General features: G+C 37.0%; 1 long non-coding RNA gene across 1 annotated transcript; it reads left to right on the forward strand.

The window, feature by feature from the left end:
• Positions 1-2,815: 2,815 nt before the first annotated feature.
• Positions 2,816-12,596, forward strand: LOC122421645. Its single transcript, XR_006263544.1, has 3 exons — positions 2,816-2,913; positions 3,789-3,859; positions 12,507-12,596. It is a non-coding gene; the product is annotated as an uncharacterized LOC122421645 (long non-coding RNA).
• Positions 12,597-14,052: the final 1,456 nt, after the last annotated feature.

Genomic DNA, 14,052 nt, shown 5'->3' on the forward strand with positions numbered 1-14,052 from the left:
AGAATAGCCATTTTGACAATATTGATTCTTCCAATCCATGAACACGGTATGTTTCTCCATCTGTTTGTGTCCTCTTTGATTTCTTTCATCAGTGTTTTATAGTTTTCTATGTATAGGTCTTTTGTTTCTTTAGGTAGATATACTCCTAAGTATTTTATTCTTTTTGTTGCAATGGTGAATGGTATTGTTTCCTTAATTTCTCTTTCTGTTTTTTCATTGTTAGTATATAGGAATGCAAGGGATTTCTGTGTGTTAATTTTATATCCTGCAACTTTACTATATTCATTGATTAGCTCTAGTAATTTTCTGGTAGAGTCTTTAGGGTTTTCTATATAGAGGATCATGTCATCTGCAAACAGTGAGAGTTTTACTTCTTCTTTTCCTATCTGGATTCCTTTTACTTCTTTTTCTGCTCTGATTGCTGTGGCCAGAACTTCCAACACTATGTTGAATAGATCAATGGAACAGAATAGAAAGCCCAGAGATAAATCCACGAACCTATGGACACCTTATCTTCGACAAAGGAGGCAAGGATATACAATGGAAAAAAGACAACCTCTTTAACAAGTGGTGCTGGGAAAACTGGTCAACCACTTGTAAAAGAATGAAACTAGAACACTTTCTAACACCATACACAAAAATAAACTCAAAATGGATTAAAGATCTAAATGTAAGACCAGAAACTATAAAACTCCTAGAGGAGAACATAGGCAAAACACTCTCCGACATAAATCACAGCAAGATCCTCTATGACCCACCTCCCAGAATATTGGAAATAAAAGCAAAACTAAACAAATGGGACCTAATGAAACTTAAAAGCTTTTGCACAACAAAGGAAACTATAAGTAAGGTGAAAAGACAGCCCTCAGATTGGGAGAAAATAATAGCAAATGAAGAAACAGACAAAGGATTAATCTCAAAAATATACAAGCAACTCCTGAAGCTCAATTCCAGAAAAATAAATGACCCAATCAAAAAATGGGCCAAAGAACTAAACAGACATTTCTCCAAAGAAGACATACAGATGGCTAACAAACACATGAAAAGATGCTCAACATCACTCATTATCAGAGAAATGCAAATCAAAACCACAATGAGGTACCATTACACGCCAGTCAGGATGGCTGCTATCCAAAAGTCTACAAGCAATAAATGCTGGAGAGGGTGTGGAGAAAAGGGAACCCTCTTACACTGTTGGTGGGAATGCAAACTAGTACAGCCGCTATGGAAAACAGTGTGGAGATTTCTTAAAAAACTGGAAATAGAACTGCCATATGACCCAGCAATCCCACTTCTGGGCATACACACTGAGGAAACCAGATCTGAAAGAGACACGTGCACCCCAATGTTCATCGCAGCACTGTTTATAATAGCCAGGACATGGAAGCAACCTAGATGCCCATCAGCAGATGAATGGATAAGGAAGCTGTGGTACATATACACCATGGAATATTACTCAGCCATTAAAAAGAATTCATTTGAACCAGTCCTAATGAGATGGATGAAACTGGAGCCCCTTATACAGAGTGAAGTAAGCCAGAAAGATAAAGAACATTACAGCATACTAACACATATATATGGAATTTAGAAAGGTGATAACGATAACCCTATATGCAAAACAGAAAAAGAGACACAGAAATACAGAACAGACTTTTGAACTCTGTGGGAGAAGGTGAGGGTGGGATATTTCAAAAGAACAGCATGTATACTATCTATGGTGAAACAGATCACCAGCCCAGGTGGGATGCATGAGACAAGTGCTCTGGCCTGGTGCACTGGGAAGACCCAGAGGAATCGGGTGGAGAGGGAGGTGGGAGGGGGGATCGGGATTTGGGAATACATGTAAATCCATGGCTGATTCAAAGAATAAAAAAAAAAAAAAAAGAATAGAGCAGGGGTCAAAAACCAGGAAAAAAAAAATAAAAAAATAAATAAAAAAAAATAAAACCTTGTTGGATAGTTCTAATATTGGATTAACCTTGGCATTAGCATTAATTTACTATCATTTCTCATTTAAATTATTTTCTTGGTTCCTGCTATGATGGGTGGTTTTCTATAGTATTCTCAATATAGTGTCTACTAGATTTAGCAACTTACTGCCCTATTTAACTCTAAGTTAGCAACTAGTCACTGTGTTTAGGTTTATCACGCAAGTCTTGGCCTGCATTTGTAGACTGCGGCTCCAACGGCACTCTAGCTTCCTCAGCCTTGTTTGCTTGGTTGGTTTCTTGTTTTTGTCTTATTTTCAGTTTACTAGGTACCAGCACGGCTCCCACAACGAACACAAATGGGATTTCCCCATACTGGGCTGCTGCTTGTCTTCTCGTGGAGGAGTGATGTGGTGGGACCACCTGAGCAGTCTCCACAGCCTCCCCCAGCTGTCTGGTTGTCTCTGGAGAGAGGGAGTCTCAGGCCTTCTGAGTCAAAGACTGTCTCTAGAACAGAAGCTTGCTACTGCTGGCTCCTCCTTGCCTGTTCTATCCTTGCAATTCAGTACCTCTGAAGAGTGGTGATTTTTTCTGTTTCTGGTTGCTTGCTATGGCTGTATCCATCCATCGGTTGTGCCCCACCTCCAGTGTCTCTGAATGGGATTGAGGGGCAGGACTGAAGAAAGAAAAGACAGTCTCAGGACTGTGAGAAAAGGCTCCCAAATGGAATTTCCTGTTGTGTTGTGACTAGATCCCTTCTTCCTCTTCTATTTTCAGGTCTCAGTATTGCTCAGTGGGAAAGGGGAATGTCCGGCCCTCTAGCAAAGGAGAGTGATTTTCCCTGGACACTTAATTTTGGCAGAGCTTCTGGTAGATCCACATTGCTGGTCATGTTTATGTCGAGCTCTTCTGATGTCGTATGCACTCTGCTATATTCAGGGCAGGAATGAACCTACCAGGGACATATTCTATGGCTTGCCTGGAGGTAAGAAAATCTCAGGGCTTAGTCTTCATCTGTTGGGTGGGGGAGATTTTAAAATGCCTATTCTTTCAGTCCCGGGCTCCTAAACCAGTTCAGTTCCCTCTTACCACATTGACAGAGTTCTCCTTTGCTGTCGTCTGTGTTATTTCCAGGGTTTATATAGTGCTTAGCAAAGAACAGAAAGATACAGGTCTATGCCACCCTGTCTGAATGGGAAGTTCCTAAAATGTCCATTATGTTTTTCTTAAAATAAAGATGCATATTACTTTTTCTTACTTACTGGTGAGAGAAACTAAGGTACAAAAACATGTTCTATTTGTTCAAGGTCCTGAAGTAAGCAAAAGGCAGTAGAGATAGTAAGCTTAATCTAGCTACCAAAGGGCTTTTTTTTTTTTTCCATTTACTCTTTCTTCGTACGTGTAAACAGTGTGATAACAACAGAAAAGAGCAAGTTCTAAGAAACTATTCTTTACCTAATATTATTTATCTAAGAGAATAAAAAAATCTATGAAATTAAATATGTTCATTAAATTATGTCAGGGCACGCATAGAGGCTAAGGAGACAAATGTAAAACAAATACTTTCCGGGAAACTCCAGGCAAAGGCAACAAGGACAACGGTAACGTGTACAGGATTAAAGAAAACCAGCATTTTGAAGGTCAGGTGATGTCTTAGGAAAATGACCGGCTCAGTTCTGTGGCTGGTTCCTTGGCAGCGCCCTGCCCAAACATGTTTTCAAGAAAAGCATCCCCCCAAACAGAAGAGGTACATTTGGCCTGGGAGACTGCCAGAGAGCAAGGACAGCTGAGTCGGTTTTAGGCTATCAGTTTGCAAAGAATAAAAATGGCTAACTCTGTTTCTTTGTCTTTCTCTGCTAGTCATTTCAGATGCTGGCAGGAGGACTGTCTGGAACTGACAACACTAGCCGTGATTACTGAGGAGACACTTTGTAAGAATATGCTTTGTTTTGTTTTGTTGTCTTCAAATACCAAAGGCAAATAATGAAGTGTTTACAAGAAGTGAAAGATCATCCCTCACTCCTTTTCATGTTGACAAATTCCAGCATAAGTAAATGAGATAATCCAAGTTACTGAATAAACATGAATGAGTTCCAAATAGAGACCCCAGGAAATGGAGGGGCAGAGAGAGGGTATGAGGGCAGAAGGACAGGGAAACACCTGAAGTTGTCCACTGGGGCTGAGGGAGCCCAGTGTACTTCTTCTTCTTCCCCCAGTGTGTGAGAGGTGAAATACAGAAGCAATTTTGTATCTTGAGATTTTTTTTTTTCTCAATGAATGGAAATTATTTTAAGTGACATGGAAATATTGACTTGCAGTGCTTTATCTTAGTAGCTTCCAAGAATGGAATGGGTGCCTGCCAATGTGACAGAAAGAACTTAGCAGTCTTTCCTTCCTAAAACTAGACTTTGACACAAACTCTTTTCAGACAAGGCAAATATGTCTAATAGACAACATTTTGCTCCAAGGCAATTATCTGTCTGGTGAGAAAAAACATGGATTTTCTAGAGGAAGGTGAGAAGAACATCTAATATTTATTGAATACTTACTGTGTAATAGATACTGCACATACAATATTTCCCTGAACTGACAGTCTCCTGCAATGGGATCACCAACTGACTGATGAGCAAATACCAACTCAAAGAATTGCCCACAGTAACATAACTAGTAAATGGTAGAGCTGAGATCTGAATCTAGGACTTCCATGTAATATTTTTATTCCTATTGAATAAAACTATTAATTATTCATCTAAAATATTGAATGGAAACTGTTTTCTATTTTATTGTAGAAATCACAAAGACTTTAATATGCCAATATGAATCATATGTAGTATAAAAAGGAAAATCATTTTAACACTTTACCAACAAAAAGTGATCTGACTTTGGTACATTAACCCCCAGAAGCACTTGTGGTTTCTGGAATCAATGATGGAATAAATGTTGGGAAATGTTGATCTAGGTGATTAGTATTATACAAGACTTAACCACCAATTCCAGCTCACCAAACTACTTCCTTTCTGAAAATGTTTTCAGGTTTTTTAGGATGCTTTGGGGCTCCTCAGATGGTGCTAGTGGTAGAGAACCTGCCTGCCAATGCAGGAGACAAGAGATGCAGGTTGGATTCCTGGGTTGGGAAGATCCCCTGGAGGACTGCACAGCAACCCACTCCAGTATTCTTGCCTGGAGAAATCCATGGGCTACAGTCCATAGGGCTGCAAAGAGTTGGTTACGATTGAAGAAACTGAACACACAGGCAGAGTTTTAAAAACGCGTTCACTTCCATCTGCTTATTTTCATTTCACAAAAATCAGCGGAAACTAGCATGCCTGCCACCACTTGCCATCCATCCAAGGTCACAGTGTTCTTTTTCAGGAAGTTTTCCCCAACTTAGCATACAAGATACTCTGTTTTCTGTTTTATTCATCATATCGATGTTCTCACTCAACAGCTCTGGTAGAGTGAAGACAACAGAGGAAAAAAGAAAGGGAGTCCCAGAGACTTGTATTTGTCATGGCATTGCCGTTCCCTACCTCTTCAATTCTTAGGATTTATATTGTAGTATGTATTAACAGTAGTAATAAATAATCTTTGCATAGTTTTGAGAATGTAATGAAACAAAACATAAAAAGTCAGCAGAAAGTACCAAAGAGATATTAGGATCTCTCCCCAGTCTGCCTTTTTCTTCTCAGTGTTTACAGATGGCTTCCACATGGTCCATGGCTTTGCACACCTCTAAGATATTTAAGATCACATAGGAGGTCTAATTACTTCAGTTCACTGACTTTCACAATCCACTGAGCACTAATTGGAGAATAATATGGTGACAGTGACAGTGTTTTTGAAAATTATTATTAATATCACTTTTAAAAGAACACAAAAGAGGGGACTTAGGAGAAATAAATGGATTGAAGGTTTCATACCTTGAGACAAAATATTTAATTATGTTTAGCACTATATTCTTTGAATGCAACTATTCAGAAACTGCAATTAATACATTTTTATCTTTCTCTCAGTTGGTTCCTTCCCCAGTACTTTCTCCCAGTCACACCTATCCACTCTCTCCCAGTGTTTCTCTCTCAATTCTAAAAGAAATTTGAGTCTTACTATCACAGGTGGGTCACTCAATAACTACATCAAGGTTTTATTTATTCCAGAGGAGTTGTAATTTCATCTCACAATCCCAAAACTCTTCCCCATATGTCTCAATAAAGCAGCTATAGACTACATATTTCTTGATTCAATTACAATTTAAATATCAGATGGAATATCTAGTAACAACCTGTGTATTATTTAATATTGTTTATATTCAATAATAACAGCAATAAAATATAGAAGCCATTAAGTATTAAACACCTAATACATATATTACTGTGCAATGCTTTTATATAAATATCTGTATTTATTAAGGAAAGCAGGAAAGGTAAATCCTATTGTCCCTTCTGATGATTAAAGTAAGAAAGACTGACAAGAGTATGTGAACTAGCCTGAAAACTCCAAGTTATGAGGGCCGAATTCAAGTCTGTCTGGTACCATGCCTGTGTCTTTCATTCCATCCCAACTGATCACACCCTCAATCACTAGGAGTTAATTATGCCAAATTACATTTGTATAATTGGCAGCATATTAGATAGACCTTCCTTTCAGCAGTGCCTCCTGTTACAGGCTTTTAAAAAATGGTTGTGATTTAGTGGTTGAATTAAACTACTATCAGGAGAATCCACGATTGATTAAAAATACTGGTTAATCAACTGATTGCTTAATGGACTGGTTCCAATCCCAGTGTATTGGGATCCCAACTGGAAACCAGCTACCCTGTTTGCTGAAAACAAGGCAAAGACCAGAGTCAGGGTCTCTGTCTGCCCTCATCTTAATGTCAAGACAAGATCTGTAGCGAATGGAGTCAAAGAAAGAGCTTTACTAACTTTAGTTTAACCAAAATTGTATGGTTTATAATGAAAACAAGCTCAATTATGAATTATATAATTATAAAAAACAAAGTTGATATGTTTTATAAATTAAATTTTGGTAAATTTGATAACGCCTAACATTTTATGTTACTTACAGTCAGTCCACTGCACTAAAGGAGTCAGAGAGTCTTTAATAGGGACTATATCCTTGTAATTTCCCAAGCCAACTCTGAGGACTCGCTTTGTTCTGGAACTATGCTAGTTATGAGGATACAGTTGCTTTGTGGAGCTTACAGGTACTACTTGAAAGGTTGTTGTTGAACACACAAAGATGCCGGGATTCTTGGCCTCCGGAGGAGAAGAATTCAATCCGGGGCCAGAGACAAGGCTTGATCGCTCAGAGCTTTTGTGTAATAAAGTTTTATTAAAGTATAAAGGAGATAGAGAAAGCTTCTGACATAGGCATCAAAAGGGGGCAGAAAGAGTACCCCCTTGCAAGTGTTAGCCATGGAGTTATATACTCTCTAATTAGTTATTACAGTGAATCAAAAGAATGTCTGGGGGTTGTAAAGACCTCACTAGACCTACTCTCATAATTTACACCTTAAGATAACAGGATTAGTCAGAAGGTTTTTTCCAGAGACTGTCCTCAAGCAGGACACATTATTGTTATATAATCCTAAGGAATGTAGAGGGACAAAAAAGTTTGTCCTTTCTTCCTCCTTGAGAATTCCAGACCCCTCTCTCTTTGGGGACCCCTGGACTTCTTATCAATCTGCCTAGGAATTGACTCTCTCATACTGAATGTTGTGAACACAAACAAGACCAATAGTATAATAAACAGCATTATGTATACTTGGAAATACATTCGACAAATGGGAGGCCAGGAGGACCACTTAGCCTGCTTTATCCCTCTTTCACCTTTTATGCTTATTTAAAAACAATAACAACAAAGACTTATAGGTAGATAAAGATAAAGATAAAATTTAGATATATATCTAAATTTATATATATATAAATCTAGATATTATATATCTAGATCTAGATATATAAATTTATCTTTCATGTATCTATATTTGTTATTGTTTTTAAATAAAATGGAAGACTGGGAGAGTAGAATTTAGAGAAAAGGTAGGGGTGTGAAGGTTTGAACTTTAACTTTGTTTACACTTATAATGCATATTTTTTTAATGAGTTAAAGTAACATTTACAAAGAGAATGGTACTATTGATACTGATGCTTGACTGTTAGTGCTCAGGCAACTCACTCAATCTCTCTCTACAAGCCTCAGTTTACACATATTCCAAATAGGACTAATACTTAACATTTGCTTGGCAAGCAGGTGGCACTCACTATCTATTGGGCTTAGTTTCACATGGAGAGAATAAATAATGAGGTTGACCATCTGCTGACTAAGGATGCACCATGTGACTTGGAGGACATGGGAACACCAAATGTCAAAGGCTTTGTTCATTTATAACATTTGAAATAAAAGAAATACTCAGATACCTTTTGTCTAAGATCATCAAGAATACTATTAGAAGCAGAAATATATTTTTGGTTCTGGGAACATTTTGATGTAAACCAGGCACTGACTTAGTTATAGTATCTGAAAGCGGATAGGATCTTTATCTACACTAAGATTCTCCATTACAAGAGGAAAGTAAAATACATCCAGAGAGACCTGCTAACTTGCTCAAGGCCAGACATTACTCGGTGGCAAAACTAAAAACAGATCATAAAACTGCACGCTCTGTAAACCAGGCTAGAAAGCATGACACCATTACCTCACAAGGCAGACCTGGAATATTAATAACAACGGTGATAACTAACAGCTAATACCTATTGAGCACTAATAATACACTAGATAATATCTCAGGTGATTTATGCGTAAAAGTTCATTCAACATTTAAAAAACCTCATAAAATAAATACTATTTGTCCATATATTACTGCAGATTGGATAATCTAGACATTCCCGCACATTAAATTTATCTAGTTGCTTCCAGGTTGCAAATTGAAATTCATGTTGACAATTTTTAGCTACAAAAAGTATCTTAAAAAATAACATGGGTTTCATTAGGTAATAAGAAAATTAGTAATTATATTTTTAACCTTTTAAAAAAACTCTATTTTCTGGCTAACTAACTCTATTCATAAACACATCTTCTATTAGCAGATTTCTAATTTATTTATTTCCAATTACAATGATAATATGCAACATTTGCTGTTAAGCTCTGTGGGTCTTAGCCAAACGGATTTTCTTAAGTATAGACAGACCAAGGAGAGGAATTGGAGCACTTGCCATTTTTATTATTCAACTCTGGAAACAATTTCAGAAGGCAGAACAGAGTTCCTTTGCAAAATTAATTTTGAATGGGAACAGCATTCTGCCTTTGGTTACATGGTTGATTATTTTTAAATGTATATGGCATTACTGCCATTCACAATAATTACCTGTCAAAGATTTCTGCCTTACTCTGTATTCCATTTTTGTCAAGATGTACCTATAACTATTTTAACATAATATGCCTATCTGTATATATGTATATGAGGCATGCCATCAGGAAATTCTGTATTGGCTAATGAGCTCTTTAAGTGGACAAATTTATCTGTGTTAATATCAAATCACGTCACATTTTATTTACAGGGATAATAGGATATGGATAGGTGCCTATTTTGGTAAAAAGTACATTATATTTCAATGTGGTTATTGGTGGTGATGATGTTAATGGGTAGCATAACAAGGGGGATTTTACATGACTAAATGTGTGTGACATGAGGAAAAGATAATTTCAGCCTTGCCTCATTAATCAGATTTGCTTCCAGCTAAAAACTGTCACCTAAGTATATTGTTCTTTCGGCTGTGTGGTACTGATGAAGACACTGACTTACAAAAACAGAAGTAATTGGGCTTGGTGCTAGGAGGAGGGGGAGAGAAAAAGTGTAGGAACAAATGTGTTTCTAGCCGACCTTTCGAGGGAATTGCCCAAGGCACCTTGAGGTGTCACCTGTCATTGCTAATGGAGACTGTGGATTCAAGACTGTTTAAACAGTCCTGAATGTGAACTGTTGGGGACTGAAATTAACTGCAGTAGTTCCCACATATAGGCATTCATATCAAAGCCAGCTAAGCAGAGGGAATATCAGGAAAGATCTGGATCTATGCAAAGTAAACTCCTGGAAGTGGAAATACAGCATGTGGTATGTAGCTGCACTATTACTTCAAAGCCTCTAAAGGTACAAGCATTACAAAAGACATATAACTCAGATGGGAAAACTGTGCTATAGTGATATAATGGAACAGTTTCTATAGAGTACTTTCACATACATGATTTCAATTGTTCTTTCCTCAAAATGGGGTGGTAAATATGAAAACTTGCAATTTATAAACAGAGACTGATTTCATATACTCTAAGTTACACTCCTTACATCATATAGCTGGTATTTGCATAGAGGTTAATTCATTTTTTTTTCTCCCCAAGCCCTATTTTTTCAATGGAAAGGTTTTAAACAACTTTATTGAGGTATAAATTTTCATGCAATAAAATTCCTACATTTCCAGTGCATAGTCCAAAGAATTTGGCAAACATATGCATAATGTAAAAACACCATAATCAATATTTAGGGCATTTTCAGTTACTCAGAAAGTTTTCTCAGTATCTTTGCAGGCAGTTTCCCCACCCACTCAGGTCTTGGCTTTTAGTAATTGTGATCTATTTTCTGCCCCTAAACATATGCATGTCAGACTGCCACATGAATAGAACTATCGGGCCTCCTGGATGGCTTAGCGGGTGAAGAATCCACCCGCAATTCAGGAGACACAGGTTCAATCCCTGGGTGAGAAAGATTCCCTGGAGAAAGAAATGGTGACTACTCCATTATTCTTGCCTCAGAACTCCCATGGACAGAAGAGCCTAGTGGTCTAAAGCATGATGTGTCACAAAGAGTCAGATGTGACTGAGAAACTAAACAGTGTTTTACAGCTTCTTTTGCTCAGAACAATGTTAAAGAGATTCATCCATGCTGTTGCATGTATCAGTGTTTGTAAGTGAAAGTCGCTCAGTTGTGTCCGACTCTTTGCGACCTCATGGACTATACAGTCCATGGAATTCTCTAGGCCAGAATACTGGAGTGGGTTGCCATTTCCTTCTCCAGGGGATCTTCCCCACCCAGGGATCAAACCCAGGTCTCCTGAATTGCAGGCGGATTCTTTACCATCTGAGCCAAAAATCAATGTTTGGTTTATTTTTATTGATGAGAATCCATAGTCTGTATATACACCCCAATGTATTTGTCCATGAATCAGCTAGGGTATGTTTGGATTGTTTCTGGTTTGGGTCTATTACAACTAATGCTATTATGAACAATCATGTGTATGTGCTTGTGTGGACATGTATTTTCATTTTTCTTGGGCAAATACCTAGAAATGTTAGAACATATATAAGTGTGTGGAACTCAGGTCCTTGGTTTTCTTTTAGCATTCTTTTTATATACTATAATCTTTAAAATTTTTAAGATACTAATTTCCCTATATATGCCATTTAAGCTGTATCTCTTAAAATTTCATAACCTGTATATGTATTTATTTTCATTTGATTTGACGTTTTGTCCAAGTGAAATCCCTATTTTTTTAAACTTCCAAACATTTGGGATTTTTTTTCCTGGTATCACTTTTTTATTGAGCTGCTGATAGTAACATTCATATACAAGTTTCTGTGTACATATGTGTTTTAATTTCTCATGGAATAAAATTGCTGGAACATAAGATAATTATATGTGTAACTTTTTAAAGAAACTTTCAGACTATTTCCCAAAACTGATATATCATTTTACATTGCCACAAACTGTATGAATGTTCTGATTTCTTTACATCCTTAAAATAAACATGTGAGCATCTGCCTTTTCTATTACCAACATTGCAGTTTTATCTCATCATAGTTTTGATTTACATTTTCTTGATGATTCATGATGTTAAGTGTATTTTCATCTGCTCACTGATCACTTGTGTGGCTTCCCCAGTGGTTCAGCAGTAAAGAATCCACTTGTAATGCAGGAGCCGCAGGAGCTGTGGGTTGGGCCCCTGGGTCAGGAAGATCCCCTGGAGGAGGTCATGGCAACACACTCCAGTATTCTTGCCTAGAGAATCCCATGGACGGAGGAGCCTGGCAGGCTACAGTTCATAGGTCGCAAAGAGTCGGATACAACTGAAGCAACTTAGTACAACCATTCAGATAACACATTTTAAATATTATTTATAGACCTAACCAATTCTACCCTTTAGTGTTTTTTATCTATTTTAAAAATTTATTGACATTTGAGATGCATGAAACACGAAATTTCGAACACAAAGCTTTTGCTGCATGTGATACTGCTATAGGGTTTTACTTTAACAATTTAGGGTACTAAAACATTGAATCACATGTAATTTATATCAAATCATCAATCAATCATCAATCATCAATCTATCAGTTGTATATTATATCATTCAATAGATTTATTTTAACAATGCATAATTGATATATTTCCGGCAAGAGAGAGTCTCTATCTAACCAGGAGTTAACCAGAACTGAATTTTTCATTTACTATTTTGAAATATAGTGTTGTGAATAATTTAACATTTTACAGACCAGGTTTGCGTCCACACATTTCAAATCTGCTTTCTTCCCTAGTGTTCACATACTTTTTGGGGATTCAGAAGATACATTCAGATGAGGATGTGACATCCATCATTGCACATTTGTGCTGTAATGTCAGGTGAGTCAGCAAAGTGTGTTTTAGTAGTATTCCCGGAAGCTCATCCCATAATGGAAAGCCAGAAGTAACTAAATTATATTCAGACATGATGGTAAGTCACATAACTATATTTTATTTAAATACAAATTAAATACATTTTCAATTTAATTTCCCCTTAGCTGGATGATAACATAGCCCACAGCTACTCTAACGCCACCTAACATGAGATAAAGTGTGGTTCAGTCAGTGTAACTCAGAATACAAAGAAAAGTGCTTTTAATCAGTCGTGGTCAAAATATCTGCATTTAAAAAATTTTTTTAAACTCCATTACCATGTGAAAATCTTGCACAAAGATACTGAAACAGATATCAGGTCATATTATATTCATATCCTATGAATTTTAGCACTGGACATATGTGGGCAGTGAAGGAAAAATCCAGGCTTTATGCAGAACTTATTAAAAATAACATTTTTTTCACTTTTGACTCCCAGCAATGAAAAGTTTCTAAAATATTATGGATGCCCAGATAAACAATTAGTTTGGTTAATTTTATATTTTAATAAAAACAGCTCAAAAATAAGGGCCAAGTGTTGGCAGACAACCAGACAGAAACAATACACTTCTCATTAAATCTCTGTTTATTATTATCAGAAATAAAGTACGAAAATTACACTCCATATAATATTTCCTACAAAACCAAGCAAATTATTAAGTGACTGTACATGAACACATCTGATTTCACAAGTTTTTGAGACATTGTTAACATTGTTGTCATTGCCATTTTAATCATTATTTTAGTATTTCAATTATGTGCTGAGGAAAATGACAGGCAAAGAGATGAAAGAATTTGCCCAATTATAGTATGCCACAGAAACAGAATCACCTACAAGCCCATAGTCAAAAGAAGGTACTGTAAAATCTTATTTTTGTATTTAATGTAAAATATACCAACATTGGATAAGTGGATAAGGAAAATGTGGGAAGTATATACAATTGAATACTACTCAGCCTTAAAAAAAGTATGAGGTCGTGCCATTTGTGAAAACATGGATGGAGTTTGAGGGCATTATGCTAAGTGAAATAAGTCAGAGAGAGCGAGACAAAAAGATTTCACTTATGTGTGGAATCTAGGAAACAAAACAAAACTCAAGGATTCAGAAAACAGACTGCTGCTTCCTTTGTGGCTCAGCTGGTAAAGAATCTGCCTGCAATGTGGGAGACGTGGGTTTGATCCCTGGGTTGAGAAGATCCCCTGGAGAAGGGAAGGGCGACCCACTCCAGTATTCTGGCCTGGAGAATTCCATGGACTGTATAGTCCATGGGGTTGCAAAGAGTTAGATGTGACTTAGCGACTTTCACTATTATATGTAGTATATGACAACGTAGAGGGCAAGGAGGTCGGGTGCGAGGGCGAGGCAGAGTGGACAAAGTGAGTGAAGGGGATCAAGAGGTACAGACTTACAGTTATAAAATGTCAGTC

The sequence above is a fragment of the Cervus canadensis genome, chromosome 18 (assembly GCF_019320065.1).
Source record: "Cervus canadensis isolate Bull #8, Minnesota chromosome 18, ASM1932006v1, whole genome shotgun sequence".
Taxonomy (NCBI): domain Eukaryota; kingdom Metazoa; phylum Chordata; class Mammalia; order Artiodactyla; family Cervidae; genus Cervus; species Cervus canadensis.